At 52.1% G+C, this 22,278-nt stretch overlaps 3 long non-coding RNA genes across 3 annotated transcripts; 2 read left to right on the top strand and 1 right to left on the bottom strand.

Annotated features, from left to right (window-relative positions):
* Nucleotides 1–6,424: 6,424 nt before the first annotated feature.
* LOC138687825 (uncharacterized) lies at nt 6,425–9,648 on the bottom strand. Its single transcript, XR_011326962.1, has 3 exons — nt 9,319–9,648; nt 8,930–8,988; nt 6,425–7,188 (listed from the first exon to the last, which is right to left on the bottom strand). It is a non-coding gene; the product is annotated as an uncharacterized lncRNA (long non-coding RNA).
* A 3,926-nt stretch (nt 9,649–13,574) lies between these two features.
* Nucleotides 13,575–20,799, top strand: LOC138687827 (uncharacterized). The gene is made up of 2 exons (XR_011326964.1): nt 13,575–13,710; nt 20,527–20,799. It is a non-coding gene; the product is annotated as an uncharacterized lncRNA (long non-coding RNA).
* On the top strand, nt 14,091–19,689 carry LOC138687826 (uncharacterized). Its single transcript, XR_011326963.1, has 4 exons — nt 14,091–14,313; nt 14,608–14,652; nt 18,313–18,402; nt 19,268–19,689. It is a non-coding gene; the product is annotated as an uncharacterized lncRNA (long non-coding RNA).
* Nucleotides 20,800–22,278: the final 1,479 nt, after the last annotated feature.

The following is a 22,278-nucleotide window of genomic DNA, read 5'->3' as shown; positions in this document are numbered from 1 at the left end:
GGCCGGCCGGCCAGCATTTATTCAGTCAGTCGCGCGCCTATCGGGTCCTGCCAGCGAGTCTGCTCCGGGGCTCGGGGCGCCCCCCGGCGCTCCCCTGCCCCTCGGACACCTCTGATAGCATATTTCCATACATTCTGTATGGCACGTCTACATATTTGGATGGTTTTAATATTTTGTACCAGCTGTGGAAACTGGTTTGCTGCTAGGTGACTGCCAAAATGAGATTTGGTAGATAATTATTAGAAATCTTATACTAACACTACGATTGAAACAATAGACAAAAGTATAGCCAAGCAATTAACTAGCAGAGGTAGGTATTCCTAAGTTTTGCAGTTCTTTGCTCCTATGACTAGATGTTCCTGTACGCTAGATGAGAACAATGCTGAAACTGACCACATGTGATTGAAACTGCGTTAAGCTTCAAGATCAAAGAACAAGGACAAGAATAAAGACTTCAAGGACAGCCAGCAAGAACTTCAAATGGGTCGGTGGTCGCAAAAGCAGCCCTTCGACTCAAATGGATCCTTCATTGCGCGTGATCGGATGTAGGCAGTACTATGATAATCGGTTGCCATCGTTTTTACGTATATGTATTCTAATCTGATTAACATGCAATTAGTTATTCTGTGTAACCTGTTTGTGCTAAAGCTGTGGCGTGCACGCTAGGTGCAACTATCCCCCGTGCATCCAGCGCTGCAATGAAGAATGCCTGCTTTCTAAAACTCCAAAACGAGTCTTAGGGAGTTTCTTCAACCGGCTTTTCAGTATCAGAGGGGTACAAGGGAGGAAAGGAAAAAAAAAAAAAAAAAAGGCAGCGGTGTGGGAAAGAGAGGGGACCGGGGAGGGGCAGGGAGGGACCAGAACGCGGAAGAGGGGAGACAGGGCCCCGAGGGCCCGGGGCTCACCACAGCTCTTGTTCTTGGCACTGCCAGGAGAATTTGCCAGTTCAGATGCTTCTTTCTGCTCCTCTCCCGCTCCCCTCCTCTTCTGTAACTCCGGCGGCGCGGCCGTCCTCCCCCTAGGAGAACACGCGTCTCATAGGTCTTGCAGGACGAGGCCTCCTAGGCACGGAGCCTCGCTCGCTCGCACGCTACGTGGCTGTACCGCACCGTCGGTGCTGCATACGGACCCTGCGGTGCACCTCGGCGGTCTGACCTGCTGCGGCCTATGAAGAGGGATCCTTCCACAGGCGGAGAGGCAGGCTCTCTCTTGCCTGCAGCGGGGGGCAGCTGCTGGCCGGCCAGCCTTCCATTTCTTCTTCTCTACCTTTCTCCGGCCTCTCCAGCTTCAGCCGCAGCAGCGCCTGCCCGCAGCCGGTCAGCGCCCCGCCTGTCCCTTTGTGCTCCCGCGCCGCGAGGAGAGGGAGGCCAGGCAGAGAGCCCGTGCAAGCTTTCCTTGCCGGCGGCGTTTCCTCACCGGGAGGAAGCAAGGAGCGCGGCGGCGCCTCCCGCCGGTGCCGCACTGCCGTTACCGTCGGACGGCACGTGCAGGACAGCGGCAGCCCCGCGCACTCGCAGCCTGCGAGCTGCAGTACCGAACATTGGCCGCGAGGTGGCAGCGGCGAGCGCTTGGCACAAGGCGCCGGCGCGCATGGGCGGCACCCCAGCTGCAGTACCGAAGTCTGTTCAATAGGCGGCGGGAGAGAGCGCTGGCGAAACGCGCCGCCACTGCGCATGCGCGGCTCCGAGCTGCTGAACGGCGTTTTGGTTGCTAGGCAACAGCAGGAGGGCGGCAAAAGGCGCCACCGCGCATGCGCGGCTCCCGAACGCCAGGGCCGCGTTTTGGTTGCCAGGCGACAGCAGGAGCGCCATAAACCGAGCCGCCGCGCATGCGCGGTTGCCGAGACGCCGTGTCGTGATTTGGTTGCCAGGCAACAGTGGCCAGTGCCGTAAAAGGCGCACCACGCATGCGCCGTTGCCGAGGTGCCGTAACGTGTTTTGGTTGCCGAGCAACAGAAGGAGCGCCGTAAACCGCGCCGCCGGGCATGCGCAGCTGCCGAGGCGTCCTGTCGCGCTTTAGTTGCCGGGCAACAGCGGCGAGCGCCGTAAAAGGCGCAGCGCGCATGCGCCCTTGCCGAGCTGCCGTAAAGCGTTTTGGTTGCCGAGCAACAGCAGGAGCGCCGTAAAGCGCGCCGCCGCGCACGCGCTGTTCGGGAGGCGCCGTGTCGCGCTTTGGCTGCCAGGCAACTGAGGCGAGCGCCGTAAACGCGCCGCCACTCATGCGCAGCTGTCGAGCTGCTGTACCGCGTCTCGGTTGCCCGGCAACAGCTGGAGCCCACCGACACACGCCACCGCGCATGCGCCCCTCCCCAACGCCAGTTCCCACCTTCGGTCACCGGGCAGCAGCACCCGCATCCCCGTAACGATTCTCTTCTGAGCAGCAGCTGGATGAGGGATGACTGACAGCTCAGCCCAGCAGAGACCAGCCACAGGCGGCAACTACTTACTGGGGGCACAGGGCTTACATTGCCCTGCCCTTTCCCCACTCGCAGCCCGGGCAGTCACCTCCATCGCCTCCGTTCCAAAAAGCACCCGAGTGGCTGGAGCGTTTACAGCAGTCAAGTGCAAACAACAGACAACTTGGGTGGTCGCTTCTGTCCCTGCCCCCCCCCCGCATTATCTAGAGAGGACAAGCAGCACAGGGACCTGCAAACAGCAGCGGGGAGGGGGGGGTGGTCCCCTGGAGCAAGCCCCAGGGACTGCTGTATCCCTCTGCATGTGGCATCAGGGTTGCGGGAGTGACAGCAGCCAGTCAACAGATGCTGGCGAGAGATTTAAAACAAAAAATAACACCTGGTTCAGGTGACAGCCTGAAGGCAGGCCACAAGAGACCCAAAGCTGCTTTGTGCCAGAGGGGCAGCTCTGTCCAGCAGGAAACGCCGCGTCCCAGCGCACCAGATGCCAGCGGCCCACCTGCAAGCGAGCGATACCCTGGCGACCCTGGGGCTCAGTTGGGGTGGGCGCACCTTTCCTCACCTCTGTGCTATCGGAACTCTGCTCTCCTAATCCTGCACGCACGCAAGGCTTCTTGTGCGGGGCTAGTCTCTTATCGAAGAGACGCTGCACGGTGTTACTTACCGCCCCGCCCTCCGGCGCGCAAAGTAATCAGACGTGAAGCAGGGAAAGCAAAGAGGCGAGTCGGGATATTAGTAGTCCTCAGCAGATGACCGCAGAGCCCTCGAGGTTCCGTCTTTGCTCCCTACAGGAGCGTGGCTCCGCACGCCTTGCCGCTCCCGCCAGCAAGCGTCACAATTGCCCTTTGCTGCCTGCCACACGCAGTACCTGCACGGCCCCAGTACTGCCGCTTACAGAGCGAGAGGCGCTCGCTATAAAGCGGCAATGAAGAACAAGGACGGCCCGTCAAGATGGCAGGAGGAACACAGAGAGCCTCCAGCATTAGCCAGGCAGGGCTTGCAACTCACCTCGTGTCGTGGTTTAACGCCAGCCAGCAACAAAGCCCCACACGACCGCTCACTCGCTCCCCCGCCCCCAGTGGGTCGGGGAGACAATCGGGAGGGCGAAAGTGAGAAAACTCGTGGCTTGAAATGAAAACAGTTTAATCATTTAAAAGAAACAACAACAACAACAACTTGTAAGGAAAAGAAGAAGAAAAAATGACAGAAAATGGGGTGCAGGCAGCATGCCAGGGGTCTGGAGCCTGACGGATGACGGCGGGGGTGGAACATGGAGGAGGGAAAGGAAGCGGGGGGGACGACGATGGGACAGGAGATAGAAGAGCAGGGGATGCGGGGGGAAACAACTCGCGTGGGTTAAAAACTCGAATGGGTGAAGGGGGCGGGCTGGAGCAGCGGGGGGCATATATGGGGCAGAAACACACACTGGGGAGAGGGTAGGTGAGGGTACAGAGGTGCATGGGGGGACACGGGTGGGGATGACCTACCCCAGGGAGTCCACCCAGGATGATCCACAGCAGGTAACTCACCTGGGATAACCCGCAACAGAGCATCCACACCAGATCATCCACACTGGGAGGACCCCCAGCAACGCCCCTCAAACTGCTTGTGCTTCACCCCCAATCTTCCCCTAACAGGGGGAGTTTTTTGCTTTTTCAAAATACTCAGTTTGGGGAGTGTTTCAGTGCTTTTCCACAACATAAAAAGGGGTGATCTTTTGGTTGTGGGTTTGTGCATGAAAATGGGGTGGGTGTTTTGCTTTCCAGCTGCACAAATCCAGGCGGATTTGGCTTTCCCAGGAGTCCCAAAGTCGTTTGGTTTTTTCCGTTGCAGACCCAGAATCAGAGGGTTTGGGGTTGTCCTGGTTTCGGCTGGAATAAAGTTCATTTTCTTCTGAGTAGCTGGTACAGGGCCATTTTGGATTTAGGATGAGAATAATGTTGACAACACACCGATGCTGTAGTTGCTGCTAAGCGGTGTTTATACTAAGTCAAGGACCTTCCAGCTTCTCATACCACCCTGCCAGCAGAGGCTGGGGGTGCACAAGAAGAGTCGCTGAGCTAAAGTAGGATTCCAGGTAAACAGGTCAGCTCAAAATACACCACCTCCTTTAAAAGTTAAGAGCGATTTGAACACTTAAAATCAGCATTTAGGCTAATCGATACCATTTTGAACACCTTCTTAGCATACAAGTAAACACTCTTGCCGGTGCTGGAAAACGTCTCCTCCCTTCCTTACAGCACTGCTGCAGGGAGATAACCCTGGGAGGCTGCGGGACAAGGTCGTACACAATCAGAATCTACGCTTGCGGATCCACCACAACAGCTACAGCCCTTGCGCTCCTGCTGCTGCTGCTTTGCATCTTGCTTGTTTGGTGAATAAAGCTGAAAGTGAAGTGGCAAACTCCAACGAGCAAAATGAAAAATAAAGAATAAATCTCAATAATTCACTTTACACTAAAAAGGTGTGCCCATGTTTATATACGTCCAATAAAAATACTTATACTGTAAAAGTATTTGATTTTTCCTTTTCCATTACCTTAACTTGCACAGCTCTGAATTCATACCATTAATTTATCTCTCTCCAAAGTACACAGTTATAATGTGACTAGGCGTTTTTGTGCGTGTTACAGGACGCGGAGGGACAGCTGGCCAGCTGAGCTGCCCAAGAGAGGTGCTACTGAACTGCCAGGGAAACGCACCATTGAAAGCCAGACAGAAAGAAAGTACTTCAGAGCACTCTGTCAAAACATCAGGAAAAAATCCCCATAACATTCAGTTGCCTCTCTTCTTAAACATTTAGAAAAATACCTAACTGCTTACATACACCTAACATCATATACTACAGCTATTTGGCAGTTACAGTTTAAACAATGCAAGTCAATTTGTAAAATCCCCAGTGCTGCAATACCTCAGACTACCAAAAAGGACTGGCGGATTCCCTAATGCTTTTGGCAGTACCGAAGCATGCAGAGCAACACGTTTTCATGTCATCTCGACTGTTACAACTGAGAAACCAAAGACCAGGGATGCCGTCAACTTTAGGAAGATGGGCTGCGCTTGGGTCTTTGGAAGGAAATTGACTTTTTTTTTTTTTTTTTTTTTTTTCTTTTTTTAAAGAGAGTGAAAAGTCTCGTTACTGATGACTTCTGCTGTCAAGTCGATCACCTCTGAAGATCCACTCTGACGGGAAGTTCATAAAACAAAATTTCTTTGAGAGAGAAAGACTTCCATTTTGGAAAATCTCTTTCCAACTGAAGTCAAAATTACACACTGTAGGTTAAAGGAAAAAATACACTACTGAAGCAGTAACTCCTCAAAAACACCTCAGGACTCACTGTCACTAGTTACAAGGCTGCTAATGCTTCCTGGGAAAGCCTGGAAAACACACACATGCGACACCGGTTTGTCCTGTTTTGTCCACGTCTCTTCTTTGACCTTGATTGCTTTTAGTACAGATGCTAATTATCTCCGTAACGTTTTTGAGTACTACTATAAGATACTTAAAAAAAAAAAAAAAAAATCATTGACTGTAAAAGCATAAAGCTTTTATCATGAAAACAAAGTCTGTTTCTTCTGAACAGCTGAACTCTTACGAAAAGTTTCTTCCCTCTTTTAGTACAAAATTATTTTCACAGTATCATTTACTAGCAAGCACACAGAAACAGAAGATTATGCTTTCAGGAAGAGAAAATAAACTGAGGGAAGTAAACTTTGTATAGGTGTAACATGCTCCGGAACAGAACTTATTTTTAGTATTTGCGTTAAAATATTTCATGTAAAAAAAAGTAGAAGGAGAGTTGGCACACTCTCAGCGTTAAAGTCCATACCGCAAGTACCTTTGGAAAAATGCAGACATACATCGTAGGCCTACCTTGTACTTGCAGGCCACTACAGAATCCTTCCATCTGTCTCGTACTGTCACGGCAGAAGAAAGGGCAACCACGGCGAAACGGTGCCAGCTGACATCCACCTGAGAGAAGAAAAAACAAACAAACAAACAAACAAAAACATTAGCACAAAGCTGGGTAGGAATCCAAAGCTGCCTTTTTTTTTTTTGTGAAGGTTTGTGAAGACAGTACGACTGAGCGGAGGAAAAAGTATTTTTGCATCATCTTCGGTACAGTTGTTGACACAGGCCACTAGAGCTTTTGCATTTTTCAGACAACCGTGCCTTTTTTTTTTTCTTTCCCTTTCTTTTTTGACTCAGTGGCAACTTTACTTTCACTAGAACTCACTTTCCTAGATACACGCAGGTGACAGACATAGAGACCTACATACATTTTCTCAAGCCTTAGTATAGCCGAGGCTTCATCACCCTATACGTCCCAAGTTGAGTAGTTTTGCTAGAGAGCACAGCAACACATCTGTCCCTGTGAACTGCCTCGTTGCAAAAAAGGAATCATTTTTTCCAGGCCGTCGCTCCAAACGGTCAAGATCTTTTAAAACCGCAGTTGTGCCACCAAACCCGCTCAGGGTCCCTCCTAGCTTTTGACCGCCCTGAGATTTAACAGGCACACGCTCCATTCCATCTTCCAACAGCAAAAATACGTTAACGCTCTCGGACCCAGAGCGCAACCCTACGGATGTCCACACACGCACCCTGCCGTTTCGATGAGGAGCCACCGAGCATCCCTGCGAGCACAGCTGCACGCGCCAGATCGGTTTCCCCTACGCCGCGAGTTACCGGTTTCGGTGAACGTAGTTTCTGACGCTTTAAACCGAAAACCGTATCTCGACGCTTCGCCACAGCAGAAACGACCCATCGCTAGAACGCTACAAAAACGCAGTAACACCAATTGCAAACCCACAGCAGCAACAGCTCCAGAAATATTTAGACCAGGAACAAGGGAGAAGCTGTTTTATTTTTCATCTCACGCACAGGGGAGCGGCAGGCAGAGAAAAGGGTCGGCATTCTGAGCCCTTACAGAAAACGGGCATTCTCCTTCCGTTCCTCGGCCCGTCCGTGAAGGTCTAAATACCGCAACACTACTACGGCAACGTCGAGGGTAGGGAACAGCAGCCCTGCCACTGGACTTGCCACTGACCCATGCTATTTACGTAGCAGGACGCGTACGCAGAGGGACACGTTTTGCCACACGCAACCCTGAACTTCCTGAAAATTTACGTTTACCAAAAAAAAAAAGCCTTTTGGAACATATTGCCAAACAACATTCGGCAAGAAAGCTTTGATGCGTTTGACACACGCAAGCTTTTGGTCACTTGCTATTTTGCTTCCTGTTGCTGCTGCTGTTCTTCCTTCAGAAATTCTACTCGTCGCCAAGTTATTCACTACTGGTTCAAGCATTTGCCTTCCTGGTATTACCAGCACATTCACAGAGGCAAGTAACTTAATTGCTCTTCTACAATTGTCCAAATGACAATTACAGCCATGAAAGAGAAGGAGAGGTCAGGCAGCAGAAGAGCTCTGCAGGCTGGCACCAGTCAATATTGCACTCTCTAAAAACAAACAACAACAAAACAAAACCGTGACCCTGTAGCCTTCTTTTTTTTTCTTTTTTCTTCTTCTTTCAGAGCTCATCCCTGCCTCAGCATTTTGTCTTGTCAGAGCATGAAGCGCAGGTGATCCGTACCCTGACGACTTCTGCGTGTGACGAATGCCTGTTCAGAAATAGTCCAGATCTGAAAGACCGGTGTCATTTTTATGGTTTTAATCATCATAACTCAAATTTTATTTACTCACGCATTTGTGAGGAAACTAATTAACTTTTAGACACTGCTTCTCCTTTTTTTGGGGGGTGGGGGTGGAAATGTGTTAGAGACTGAAAAACATTACGACTCAGAGCTCCCAACCACGAGGGAGCGGTGGAGAAATCAATGAAAGCAAAGACCAACAGCAGCAACATCAACTGAAAGTTGGCTTTCATTCCGATCACGTACTTAAGCGACTCTCCAAGTCTATGCCTCGGTCCTAGGAATGACTAGTCCTTTTTTGGAAGGACAAACTTTTTCACTTAAGAGTCCTAGACTGAAGACTCCGCTGAACGGAATGGGGATTGTCCCACGGGACAACATGCCACCTACACTCTTAATGGGGAAGGAAAAAAAAAAAACCCAAATAAAAATCAAGTTTAAGCACCAGTTCCCATCATGTTTCGCTCATTACATTTCTAGTGGCATCTAGGTGCTCAAAAATGAACTACAGGGACACCACATATTCCTAAAAATTCAGTTATGCATAAAAAAGTAAAAGGCTATTTCCAGCTTGCCCATAAAATCAGTATGAACAGAGAGAAGAGAAACACTCGACCCTGAAGAAGCTAACAGGCAGCTCTGAACTCACCAGACAGGAAATTTCATTCTTTCGCCTGAAACAAAAACACATCAAGGGACCAGTTCAGGAACAGGGCACGATCTGTTAACAGCAATTTTTCCATCAGCTTTTCTGCGCTAGCAGCAAATTTGCCTTCTCTGTGGGTTTAACATGGAGCATCTGTAGTGCCCTCGAACTCGCAAGTGTTTCTCTCCGCTCCCCCAGCCCGATACGTGCGATTACCTGAGCAGCAAGCGGAATTAACCACGCAGGATTTTCTTCGTGTGACGCGGAAGGTGACACTGGGAGAAGAGGAGACAAAGAAATGAACCTGCTTGTCACACCCAGCCAACTGCGAAAAGACAGGGGAGGATTCTGCCGGAAGGGCTCTGCACCCCAGGAGCTCCCGCCGGCCGGTTTCTCTCCCCTTTGCCCGGTACCGAGGGGACGACGACACCTCGCCCGCGCCCCCTCGCAGGGGGGGCTGCCCCAGGAGAGACGGGGGACCCCCACCTCGCTTCTGCCCGCGGGAACGGACCGGGAGAGACCCTCCACGCAGAGACAGGAGCGCGGCGTGGATTGCACGCCCGAGGGAAGAGGCCGGGCTCCCCGCTGGCAGAAGGACAACTCACCTCCCTGCTGCTCGGAGCTGCTTGCTGCGGACAGCCCTGCCTGCGCCCGGCCGCTCTTCCGCCGTGCTGGGAGCGCGGTCCGGCCGACGGACGCTCCAGCTAATCGCGCCTCCTGCTCCTTACAGCCGCAGGTACTTTTGCCTCTGGCTAATGCACGCTCCAGACAGCGGACACCCCGCCTCGTTCCAGCTCCCGCTTGCTACAGTTCTGGCTCGTTGAAGCCCCAGCTCCGCACTGAAGCTCCGGCTGATTTCAGCTGCTTCTCCTTACAAGCTCCAGCTACGTGCAACGGTCTGGGCTTTCCATAAGGTTGTATATCAACTGCTGTCAAAACCGGAGCATCAGGATTAAACATCAGAATTACGCGCCGAATAAATGTCCGTTAGTTTGGGCGATTAATTACTTAACAACTATTCTGAGCAGCGCAGAAAGAAGAGCTGGACTCAAAGAGGGCACGTGGGGTCTGAAAAGCACCTTTCCCCCCCCACAGACCATCACAGACGTTGAGTTCGGCCTGCTGCGTGCCGGACTCCCGAACTTCGGCGTCCGACACAACCAGACCCCCATCTCCGGGGAGGGTCCACGCACCCTGCCCGCCTCCCGCTTCCCCCCGCAGCCCCCAACACCCTCCCACCCGCCTGCAAAACCAGCCAAGCCGGCTCCCGCTTTTGGCCCCCGCACCAGCTGACTCAGGGCCCATTTGGGAGCCAAAAAACCCGGCTGCTGAGCCCGTTCTCAAGGCCCAAACACGCAGGGCCGGACCTCTGTTTCTGGGCCCAAAGCCGCGCAGCTCGGTCTGTTTCCGAGCCCCCAAATCAGCCACGCGAGCCTGTTGTCAAGCCCCAGGAACAGAAAACTTGTTCTCCATTTCTGACCCTGCAGTGCCCACGGGTGACGCCGGGCGTAGCCACCCCACAGCCCTGCACCCCCAAGGCCCCACATGTAGTTTCGGGGAGTGCTCGGGACCTGCGGAGGGCCCGGCCCCACGCCTCTGCCGGGCAGCCCCAGCACAGGCAGGGCGTCGCTTCACGATTGCCGTTTCTGGCTTTATTTCCCCGCCATCACCGGCACGGCCAGGCCCCCACCCCAAACCCCCCAGCCGAAGCACCCCCGCGAGTAGCCGGGCCCAGCCACCCGGAAAACAAGAAAACCAAAGAGGGAACAAGACAGAGACCGTGGGGAAAGGCAAGGAGAAGGACACAGAAACAGAGAGAGCGCGGAAAGGATAGGGAGCAGGACAGAGAGATGGAGCAAGAAAGGAGAAAAGGACGGGAGGCAGAACCAAGGGAAAGAGAGACAAGGACGGGGAGCAGGACAGAGGGACAGAAGAGGAAAAAAATTAGCGACGGGCTGCAGGACAGAGATGAAGGGATTAAATAGACACAGGGAGCATGACAGAAGGACAGAGAGAGACAAAAGGGACAAAGAGCAGACCAGCATCGGAGGGGAAAAAACCAGCTGTGATGGGCAGTGGGAGAGAGATACGGAAAAAGAAAAAAATACTGAGGAACAGAAAAAAGAAAGAAGAGACAGCTAGCTGGACAGGGGGACACAGTTAGAAAGGGCGGGAGAGGGAATAGGGCAGAGAAAGACAGACAGAAAAGATAGCGAAAGAAAGCAAGGCAGAGGGACAGCAAGGCGGGATGGGGGGAAGGGACAGGGGTCTGGACAGAGATGGAGAAATAAGCAGCAGGGACAGAGGAGACAGAAAGAGGGACAGGGAACATGGCAGAGAAGGAAAAATCAGGACAGCGGCAGGACAGAGATAAGAAACTGGGACAGTCCTCAGGACAGAGAGGAATACGAATACGAGCAGGGAGCGAGCAGGGAGCAGGACAAAGGGATACTGTGAGAAAGGACGGGACAGGAAGCAAGACAGCGTGACAGACAAGAACAATGACAACGAGAGAGAGAGAGAGAGAGAAAGACAGAGACTGTGAGCAGCACAGGGGGTTGGGGAATTTAGAAAGAAAGGTATCAGAAGCCCTGCAGAGAGAGGGAGGGTGAATAAAAAAGGGGCAGGAAGCAGCACAAAGGGTCACAGAGAGTAAGAGATGAACAGGAAGGAGGACGGGGACAGTGAGATCCAGAATGACAAAAATAAACAGCAACAGCGAGCAAGACAAAGGGATAGAGAGAGAAACAGAAAGTAGGAAGAGAGATAGGAAGGCAGGGACACAGAGCAGCACGTACAGGCTCAAAGAGGAAAAGAACACCGGGGAACAGGCCAGAGAAATCGGGGGGGGGGGGGGGGGGGGGGGAGGAGGTGGATGCAGATCAGGATAAGGAGATGGAAAAGGAAAAAACAGCGACTGGCTGCAGGACAAAGATAGGGGCGGGGGGGGGGGGAAGAGGGAAACGGAGCAGGACAAGAACACAGAGAGAAAAAGAAAAGAGGGCAGTTGAACAACAGAGAGAAAGGGGGAGTGGAAGAGGGAGCAGGACAAGAGAATAGACAGAAGAGGAGAGGTACAGGGAATGGGAAAAAAAAAACAAAACAACACCAAACAACAAACCCCAAATATCACAGCAGCATGGGAAAGAGAGGGGGCCAGGAGAGGAGGAGGGAAGGACCGGGATGCACAAGAGGAGCGACAGGGCCCCAAAAGCCCAGAAGGACTCACCACAGCTCACGCTCTTGGAGCGGCCAGCAGACCTTGCCAGTTCAGACGCTTCTTTCTCCTTCTCTCCTCCCTTCCTCTTCTGTAACTCCAGTCGCTTGGCTGTCCTCCACATAACGGAACACGCGAGCGCCTCGCAGCTCTTATGAGATGAGGCCTCCTAGACACGGAGCCTCGCTCGCTCGCTCACTACATGGCCGTGCCGCGCTGCTGGTGATGCGTACAGACCCTGGCGGTCTGACCTGCTGTGGACTACGAGGAGGGATCCTCCCACACCCAAAAGAGGCAGGCTCTCTCTTGCCTGCAGCAGGAGGCAGCTGCCAGCCAGGTGGCCTTCCGTTTCTTCTTCTTTACCTTTCTGCGGCCTCTCCAGCTTCAGCAGCTCCCGTCCACAGCCAGTAAGCGCTCCGCCTGTCCCTCTGTGCTCCCGCGCCTCGAGGAGAGGGAGGCCAGGCAGAGACAGCCCACGCAAGCCTGAGGCCGCTGCAGTCAACAGCATCCCCGGGGGATGAACGGACAACCGCACTCACAGCGTGGCCTCTGGGAGAGGGAAAGAGGCAGCAGCGACCGTTATTACCGTAGCTCGACCCTGGCCAGAGCCCCTCCTTCCGCAGGGGCTCCCGCAGACGCCGCTCGTTCCCCGCGCCGCTGCTAACGGCACCCACGTTCAGGGAGACTCGAGAACATCGGAGGACCAGCTTGCTGCCCTCACGACAGGGCTCGGGGGCTGCCTGCGGCTACAGCACAGGCTTCAGGGGAGGGGCTGGAGCTGGGGGCAGCCGCACGGGCCGAGCGGGGCCGGGGGAGGCGCCCGCTGGCCGCGCCTGGGGGGTGCCCGCCTCCGTCCCCTCTTCCCTTCTGTCGGCTCTCGGGGAACTCCCCGGCGCTGCCCTGGCCCGGCTCGCCTCCGGCGGACCGGGAGCCTGCCGCGGCGGCCGCTTCGCAGCTTCCCGTCCCGCCAGCCCCGGGCGGCCAGCGGGCAGGAGGCACCCCCCGCCACGGCCACCGCCGCCGCCGCCGCCCCCGCCGGAGGGGATCGCTCGCCTCACCCGCGGTCCCGGCGCTCGCCCGCTGCCGCCGAGACCCGCGCCCTGCGCGCCACCACGCTGCTCCCTGGGACCGCGCATGCGCCGGAGGGGTCAGAGCCGGCGAGCGAACGCCGGGCTGCCCCACGCGCAGGACGGCGCATGCGCCCGGGAGGCGCGTCCGCACGGCTGGTCGGGGAGCGGTCCCAGCGGGAAGCCCACGGAAAACCACACGAAACCGGCACCGCTCCTGCGTCTGACCTTGTCGGACTCCGGGGGCCGCGGCGGCAGCGAGGACTACGCCGCGCCCGAGAGCCACGCTGCCGCCCGGCCGCCGAGTCCGCGAAAACTACAGCTCCCGGCATGCCCCGGGAGGCAGCCTGCCCTGCTGCCTGACCCCGAGGGGACGCCGCTTCCGTTTCCGCCCACCCCCACGCCGGCGCAGCCGCAGTTCCCGCCGAGCCCCCAGCGCCGCTCCGGGCAGCTCCGGCGCGCTTTCGCCGCCCGACTCCGGCACGGCGCGGCAACCCCCGCCCGGCTCCGGCTCCGGGCAGCGCCCGCCGCCGCCGCTCCGGCACGGCGCGGCACCCCCCCGCCCGGCTCCGGGCAGCGCCCGCCGCCGCCGCTCCGGCACGGCGCGGTGCGGCCCCGCTGCCGCTCCGTGCGTCCGACACGGACCCCGCCGTCCTCCTCGGGGCTTGCCCCGGAACCCGCCGGCCGACTGCGCAGCCCCGCCACGGGACCCGGTGAGCACCCCCCCCCGCGCGCACGTGCTCCCAGCCGCCCTGTGAGCCCCCAGGGCTCCCCCCCGGCCTCGGCACAGGCGGCCCCCACCTCCCCCGGGCCACCCCCGCCTCCGACGTTCGCGGTCCGAGGGGCGCCCGGCCCCGCTCACCTTCTCCCGAGGGGCAGCCGCAGCCCGGCCACCGCTCCGCTCCTGCCTGGGCTCCCACCGGCCCGGCCCCGCCCCGGCCCCTCCCCCGGCAGCCCCCCCTGGCCAGGGAGGGGCCGTCCCCATCAGCCTCACTGCCCGCACCTGCGACTCCTCCAGCCCCGGCCCGCAGCTGTGGTACCCAAATCCGGAATAAAAACTCCTCAACACCAATGTGAACTTCCTTGATTGAATGAAAGATGTCAAGAGTCAGCTGATTTGGAAGAGGTGTTAACTGGGGTCAAAATACAGATTTTAATACCCCTCTTATTTTAGTTCTAAGACTTGGCCATTGCCAGGTATCATCTTTTCCATTTACCCAGGTCCACCAGCGAGGCCACAAGGGAGATTTCTTCCAGAGAGAGGATAGAGTTATTAAGTCTAAAGTCCACGATTTGCTTTTCTGTTTCATGAAAAGGTGAGTGGATCATATGTCATCACTAGTCACCCAAACAGTTAACCCTGAACTTTGCACCTGTCCTTTAATACAGTCAACTCCAAGCTAAATTTTTTCCGTTATTAAGAGGGGACTAAAGATCATGTAAAATATTATTATACTTTCTACAAATACATCCCCATCTTAGAGCTTTAGCTGCTAGAGAAAGTCTGTGGAGTTTGGGGTCAGAGGAGCTGCAAGTATAAACCTTCATACAGCTCTCTTTAGGATGTGTGATTTTTCTCTGGTTGTCTAAACCAGTCTAAATTTCCATAGATGGTCCCGACTCTGGGTGGCTCGAACAAGGATCCTGGAACTCCAGTAAATTCTAAACATCGTTTTATATTTTAAATGTGATCCCAAGTTCCTTTTTGCACTTGTCTCTACGGTTTTGGCAACTGACGGCCCCAAGGGGTGCTTGTACAAGTTTCTCCCGAGGGGCGATTAAATGAATTCTTTTGTCCATGAGGTGGATGGTTTGGTAATGTTATAATTCACAACGCTATAATTCCTTCTTTCAAATTTTAAAAAAAACAATTGCCTTTTAAATCCATCCAATTTAATTTGCTAAAATGATTCTCACTGTTCTACATTTTTTCTCAAGTTTTGGTTAAATTCAATGTCAGTATTCTCCACGGAACTAGATCTTCATCTGACTTTGGAATCGGAAGGCAGGCTGTTACTGAGGTTAAATTTTGTGTCTTTACAAAACTTTGAATCAGTTACAAAACTAGATTTTTTTTTTTTTTAATCCAAATTACAAAAACGGTTAATCTCAAGATTAATAGCTTAAACAATAATTGTTTCATTTTGTTTATCTCATGTTTAGAACCCCTCAAAAAAAAAAACCCCACATAAACCCTCTAAACACACAAAAAGATTATTGCCCTCGACAATATTCCTAATAGCAACCCCAATGTTATCAACTTTACACAGCTGTTTTCCCAAACAGATAACGTGAAACTTACTTATAGATTTTCAGTTTTAAAGGGCCAGTTTCTTTAGACTTCCGGTTTCTTGTTGGTGCTTTCTTTATTCTTGAATAACGAAGCCAAGGTTCTTCTCCCAGACCTTTACTGCTATAAGGGTTGTTAAAATGACTCGATACGGTCCTTTCCACTTCTCAGTGATTTTATAGATATTCAATCTCCTGGTCGGAAGGGATGCGCTGCTACGTGCAATTCTAAGGGTCCAGCTGTGGAGACATACTGGCAAAGTTCTTGAAAAGAATTGCTTAAAGAAATCGTAACACCTTTTAAAAACATATCTCCAAAGGCACTCAAGATACTCAGAACATAGGACTCTTGATACGGTCTTTCATACAACATTTCATAATGACTTAAATTTTCTTTCTCTTCTGGCTGTACTCTGATTCTTAATAGAGCCATGGGTAATGCTTTAACCCATGTGAGGAGTGAGGTTTCCTGACAAATTTTACTTGACTGTTGCTTAAGGGTATAGTTCATTCTCTCTCTCTCTCTCTCTCTCCCCTCCCCGCCCCCCCCCGCCCCCACTTGCTTGTGGTCTATATGGGGTGTGATAGTCTCAATCTATAGATAATACTTTGCTCAACTTGTCTCATAATCTTTGCTATAAAACGAGGGCCATTGTCAGATGACGTTCTTACAGACACCGCATATTTTGGTGTTATCTCCTTGAGCAAGACTTTGACTACTTCCCTTGCTCTGTTGGTGCGACAAGGGAAAGCCTCGGGCCACCCAGTAAAGATATCAACTAAAACTAGGATAGATCCTTCTTTTCAAGGCAATTCTGTAAAATCAATTTGCTAATATTCTCCTAAAAAATTTCCTTATTTAATAATCCCAAAGATGATCTTATTACTGATTCGGGGATATTTTTATATATAAATTTCACATCTGCTTCTAATTGTTTAAACAATCTTTGTCATATTTCACTTTCTGTTCCCCAATATACTTTGTGATGTTCAGCTCGGGCAATTTCTCTTATTATTGTGGATGGGACTGTTATTTGACCTGTCGGTGTTACAGCCTATCCTGTTTCATTTTGTTAGCCTGCAATCTAATAATTAATTCTTCATCTTTTTCGTTATAATTTGGAGTTTCTTTAGGCAATTTTGTACTTTTCTCTGGAACTAGTGCCAGGATGCCTTTTTCCGCAGCCTCTTTAGCAGCTTTATCAGCCAGTCGGTTCCCTGCGTTAGGACCGGTCTTACCTAACTGATGTGCTTTACAGTGCATTATCGTGACTGCTGTTGGGTTTTGAATGGTTTCTAACAATTTCGGTAGTTGTTCTGCGTGCTGAATGGTGGTTCCTTGTGCAGGTAACGGTCCTCTTTCTCTCCGTATCGCTCCATGTGCACGTACTACTCCAAAAGCATACTTTGAGTCTGTCCAAGTGTTGACTCGCTTTCCTTGACTTGGTTCCTGAGCTCGAATAAGACCTATCAATTCAGCCTTTTGGGCAGATATCGTCGAAGGCAAAGTTGGCAACGCAATTACCCCCTCGGTAGTTATTGTCTATCTTGATAAACGTTTTCCTTCACAGATGGAACCGCTTCCGTCGGCATATAGTTCCCAATCTGTTTCTTCTAGTGGCACATCTCAGAGATCCGGTCAGCTGGAGTAAACTCTTTCGATTGTCTGCAAGCAGTCACGTTCCAGTTCTCCTTTAACTTGATCAGTTGTTGAAAACGCAACAGGGTTAACGGTGGTAGTAGTTTTTAGGTAAACGTCATCTTGTTCCAGCAACGCCACTTGGTATTTCAGCATTCTGCTAGGGGATAACCAATGGCCCCCTTTCTGTTTTAGCACAACAGTTATCGTATGGGAAATGTACGGTAATCCTTTGTCCTCAGGTGAACTTACGAGCTTCCTGGATCAGTAGCACAGTTGCAGCGACGGCTCTCGGACGACCAGAGCATCCCAGACTCGCATTACCTAATCGCTTCGAGAAGTAGGCCGCAGCTCGCCCACTTGGCCCTAAATACTGGGCCAGGATACTCAGAGCTATACCTCTTCTTTCACGAGCAAAAAGTTCAAGTGTCTTTGTGCGATCTGGCAGGCCTAGGGCTGGCACCCCTATTACAGCCCGTTTCAATTCTTGGAAAGTAGCTTTCTCGGCATCGGTCCAATCCATTGTTTGAGGTTTTGAGCTGCTCCTATAAAGGTCAGGCCAGCGAGCCACAATTTATAATCTACAGGTGACACCCCTCAACCATTCCCGGAAATGCTCGTCATTAATTTTTTTAGTCTTAGGTTCGGGGAGACGACAAATTGCCTCTTTTCTCTCAGTTCCCAATTGTCTCTGTCCTTTTAGGATTTTAAAACTCAAATTTAAGTTTCTTCTTTCTGGGTTATTTGGGTTTTTTCTTTTGACACTCGATATCCGCTGATTCCCCAAAAGTTCAAAAAGTTAATAGTTAACTTTGTGCATTGTTCTTCCGTCTCAGCTACACTTAACAGATCATCCGTATATTTCAGCAAGATTTCTTGATTATTTTCTTTCTTCCAAATCTCTAATTCTCGTGCCAATTGATTTCCAAACATGGTAAGACTATTCTTAAAGCCTTGAGGCAAGACTGTCCACGTATACTGTGTTTTTCTCCCAGTCTCAGGATTTTCCCATTCCAAAGCAAAAACCTCTTGACTATTGGGATCCAAGGGAATACGGAAAAAGGCATCTTTTCCGTCTAACACTGTGAACCATTCTTGTTTCTCCGTTAGGGTTGTTAACAAAGTATAAGGATTTGCTACTACCGGATGAATATCTTGTACTATTTGATTTATTGCTCTGAGGAGGTCTTGAACTAATCTATCATCTTTTTCATTAGCCTTTTAACAGGCAAGGTCGGGGTGTTATATCTGGATTCACATTCTATTAACAATTTGTATCTTAAAAATTTTTGCGTTACCATTACTAACCCTTTCCGACTTTCCGGTTTTAGGGGGTATCGTTTAATTCTTACCGGATTCGATGCTGGCTTTAAATCAACTCTCACAGGTTCTGCTTTTTGGATTTACCGGGAACTTCCCAGTCCAGACGATTGGAATTACAGCATTATACTTTGACTGGTATAATCTTCTGCTTTCGGTAACCGTCCTGTTAACAACAAAGCCACTGCTTCGATACGTTTAGTTTCTGGAATTAAAGTTTTAATCTCTCCATTTTTTAATTTAATTTCTGCCTCCAAGTTCTCAAATAGATCTCTCCTTAACAGGATTTTAGGAGAATTTGGCACATACAAAAACTGCTGAGCGACCCATTGCTTTCCTAATTTCATTGTTAAAGATATAAAGAAGGGTCTAGTTTCTCGTTCACTTGTTGCACCGACACCACCAATTTCTTCAAAACTTAACTCTCCCTCTAAGGTATTTAAAACTGAAAAGGTGGCTCTGGTGTCAATTCAAATTCAATTTTCTGTTCTCCCAGCTTAGCTGTAACCAGAGGTTGTGCTGGGAGACTCCCCTCCGGTCCCCGTCAGATACGTTCACTTAAAAAGAACAAATCTACATATGGCACTTTATTCCATTTACTCTCTCTCCTACAAAACAACAGTAATTGCAATATAGTATTGTAACTCAAAGTTCTGTTTGTTTACCATTTTTCCTGCAATTCACCCCAATGTGCCAATAAACGTCCCAACGGTGATGGTTTTGGTAAGTTTTCATCAGCGGTTCTATTTCCTGCACTCTTATTCTTAAGCCATTTTGCTAATGCCATTATACTTATATACATTCAAATACCAAATACCAAACAAATGCAAATGGCAATTGTCCCAAATAATACACAAAGTCCAACCCAGCAATAGCTTTCGCTTATGACTTACGGGCAGACGCCTAGGCTTCCGCTGCGGACGGGTACCCTCCAAGCCCCAACCCTGCGAAGCTTTCGCCGCGCCTCACGGGCAGGCTTTCCAAACCAATTCTAAAGAGGCAGCGCCTTACCTTTTTTCCAGGGAACGCTGCGAGGAGCTTTGCGAGTCGAGGGTGATGGTTCTCCCCGAGAATACCTCGGTGCCGGCCGGAGTTCGATCGACACTCGATCTCGTCCAGTCTCACTCGCGAGGTCCCATCTGGGTCAACAAAACCGTTACCGAAATCCGGAATAAAACTCCTCAACACCAACGTGAAGTTAAGAAGCAGGCACTTTGTTTATCGCAGCGCTGTGGACACGGGGGATCGCTCCTCCAAAGGCGTGTCCCGCTTAGTATCAAAATCCATCAGTTTTTACAGACTTTTCTTGTCAGGTCGTTGTTACCTAAGCTCCTTCCGTAAAAATGCATACTATGCTCGTTCTTAAATTTAACCTTTATAATGATCGGTCCTTTGATTATATAACCTTATCAATATTCTTATTTAAAAACAATCATTGGTCAGTTACACTTAGCTCTGCTGACTGGAATCTTTGATACTCAAATCGAGATGGGAAGGGTAAGGGGGTTTCCAAGCAGCAAACTGGTGTCCACGACGGTTTCCTTAGTTTCCTGAAACAGAACGTAGAAAACCCAGTAACTTCCTGGTGAGGTTTCTAGGGTTAGCTGTTTCAAACTTTAACAATATTAAGGTTCCTAGAGTCACGCGTAACACAGTTCCTAAAGTTTCTATGGCTACGTTTCAAACTTAACGATCCTAGACGTTATGCTTCACGATTTTACTTCTTAATCAAACCTAACTCTTCTATGTGATTAAATTTTGATTTCTTTACCAGAATATTTGCAACAGCTGGAGCCCAGCAGGAACGGGGGGGGGGGGGGCACGGCCCGACCCCCCCAGCGCCTCGCCTCACCTCCTCCTCCCCTGGGCTCCCTCACGGCCCCTCGCCTCGTGCAAAGGGAGCGCAAACGCAGCCCGGAGGGCAAAGGGGCCGGCCGGCCAGCATTTATTCAGTCAGTCGCGCGCCTATCGGGTCCTGCCAGCGAGTCTGCTCCGGGGCTCGGGGCGCCCCCCGGCGCTCCCCTGCCCCTCGGACACCTCTGATAGCATATTTCCATACATTCTGTATGGCACGTCTACATATTTGGATGGTTTTAATATTTTGTACCAGCTGTGGAAACTGGTTTGCTGCTAGGTGACTGCCAAAATGAGATTTGGTAGATAATTATTAGAAATCTTATACTAACACTACGATTGAAACAATAGACAAAAGTATAGCCAAGCAATTAACTAGCAGAGGTAGGTATTCCTAAGTTTTGCAGTTCTTTGCTCCTATGACTAGATGTTCCTGTACGCTAGATGAGAACAATGCTGAAACTGACCACATGTGATTGAAACTGCGTTAAGCTTCAAGATCAAAGAACAAGGACAAGAATAAAGACTTCAAGGACAGCCAGCAAGAACTTCAAATGGGTCGGTGGTCGCAAAAGCAGCCCTTCGACTCAAATGGATCCTTCATTGCGCGTGATCGGATGTAGGCAGTACTATGATAATCGGTTGCCATCGTTTTTACGTATATGTATTCTAATCTGATTAACATGCAATTAGTTATTCTGTGTAACCTGTTTGTGCTAAAGCTGTGGCGTGCACGCTAGGTGCAACTATCCCCCGTGCATCCAGCGCTGCAATGAAGAATGCCTGCTTTCTAAAACTCCAAAACGAGTCTTAGGGAGTTTCTTCAACCGGCTTTTCAGTATCAGAGGGGTACAAGGGAGGAAAGGAAAAAAAAAAAAAAAAGGCAGCGGTGTGGGAAAGAGAGGGGACCGGGGAGGGGCAGGGAGGGACCAGAACGCGGAAGAGGGGAGACAGGGCCCCGAGGGCCCGGGGCTCACCACAGCTCTTGTTCTTGGCACTGCCAGGAGAATTTGCCAGTTCAGATGCTTCTTTCTGCTCCTCTCCCGCTCCCCTCCTCTTCTGTAACTCCGGCGGCGCGGCCGTCCTCCCCCTAGGAGAACACGTGTCTCATAGGTCTTGCAGGACGAGGCCTCCTAGGCACGGAGCCTCGCTCGCTCGCACGCTACGTGGCTGTACCGCACCGTCGGTGCTGCATACGGACCCTGCGGTGCACCTCGGCGGTCTGACCTGCTGCGGCCTATGAAGAGGGATCCTTCCACAGGCGGAGAGGCAGGCTCTCTCTTGCCTGCAGCGGGGGGCAGCTGCTGGCCGGCCAGCCTTCCATTTCTTCTTCTCTACCTTTCTCCGGCCTCTCCAGCTTCAGCCGCAGCAGCGCCTGCCCGCAGCCGGTCAGCGCCCCGCCTGTCCCTTTGTGCTCCCGCGCCGCGAGGAGAGGGAGGCCAGGCAGAGAGCCCGTGCAAGCTTTCCTTGCCGGCGGCGTTTCCTCACCGGGAGGAAGCAAGGAGCGCGGCGGCGCCTCCCGCCGGTGCCGCACTGCCGTTACCGTCGGACGGCACGTGCAGGACAGCGGCAGCCCCGCGCACTCGCAGCTTGCGAGCTGCAGTACCGAACATTGGCCGCGAGGTGGCAGCGGCGAGCGCTTGGCACAAGGCGCCGGCGCGCATGGGCGGCACCCCAGCTGCAGTACCGAAGTCTGTTCAATAGGCGGCGGGAGAGAGCGCTGGCGAAACGCGCCGCCACTGCGCATGCGCGGCTCCGAGCTGCTGAACGGCGTTTTGGTTGCTAGGCAACAGCAGGAGGGCGGCAAAAGGCGCCACCGCGCATGCGCGGCTCCCGAACGCCAGGGCCGCGTTTTGGTTGCCAGGCGACAGCAGGAGCGCCATAAACCGAGCCGCCGCGCATGCGCGGTTGCCGAGACGCCGTGTCGTGATTTGGTTGCCAGGCAACAGTGGCCAGTGCCGTAAAAGGCGCACCACGCATGCGCCGTTGCCGAGGTGCCGTAACGTGTTTTGGTTGCCGAGCAACAGAAGGAGCGCCGTAAACCGCGCCGCCGGGCATGCGCAGCTGCCGAGGCGTCCTGTCGCGCTTTAGTTGCCGGGCAACAGCGGCGAGCGCCGTAAAAGGCGCAGCGCGCATGCGCCCTTGCCGAGCTGCCGTAAAGCGTTTTGGTTGCCGAGCA

This window comes from Haliaeetus albicilla, chromosome 11 (genome assembly GCF_947461875.1).
Source record: "Haliaeetus albicilla chromosome 11, bHalAlb1.1, whole genome shotgun sequence".
Classification (NCBI taxonomy): domain Eukaryota; kingdom Metazoa; phylum Chordata; class Aves; order Accipitriformes; family Accipitridae; genus Haliaeetus; species Haliaeetus albicilla.
This window is presented reverse-complemented; position numbering and strand designations above follow the sequence as displayed.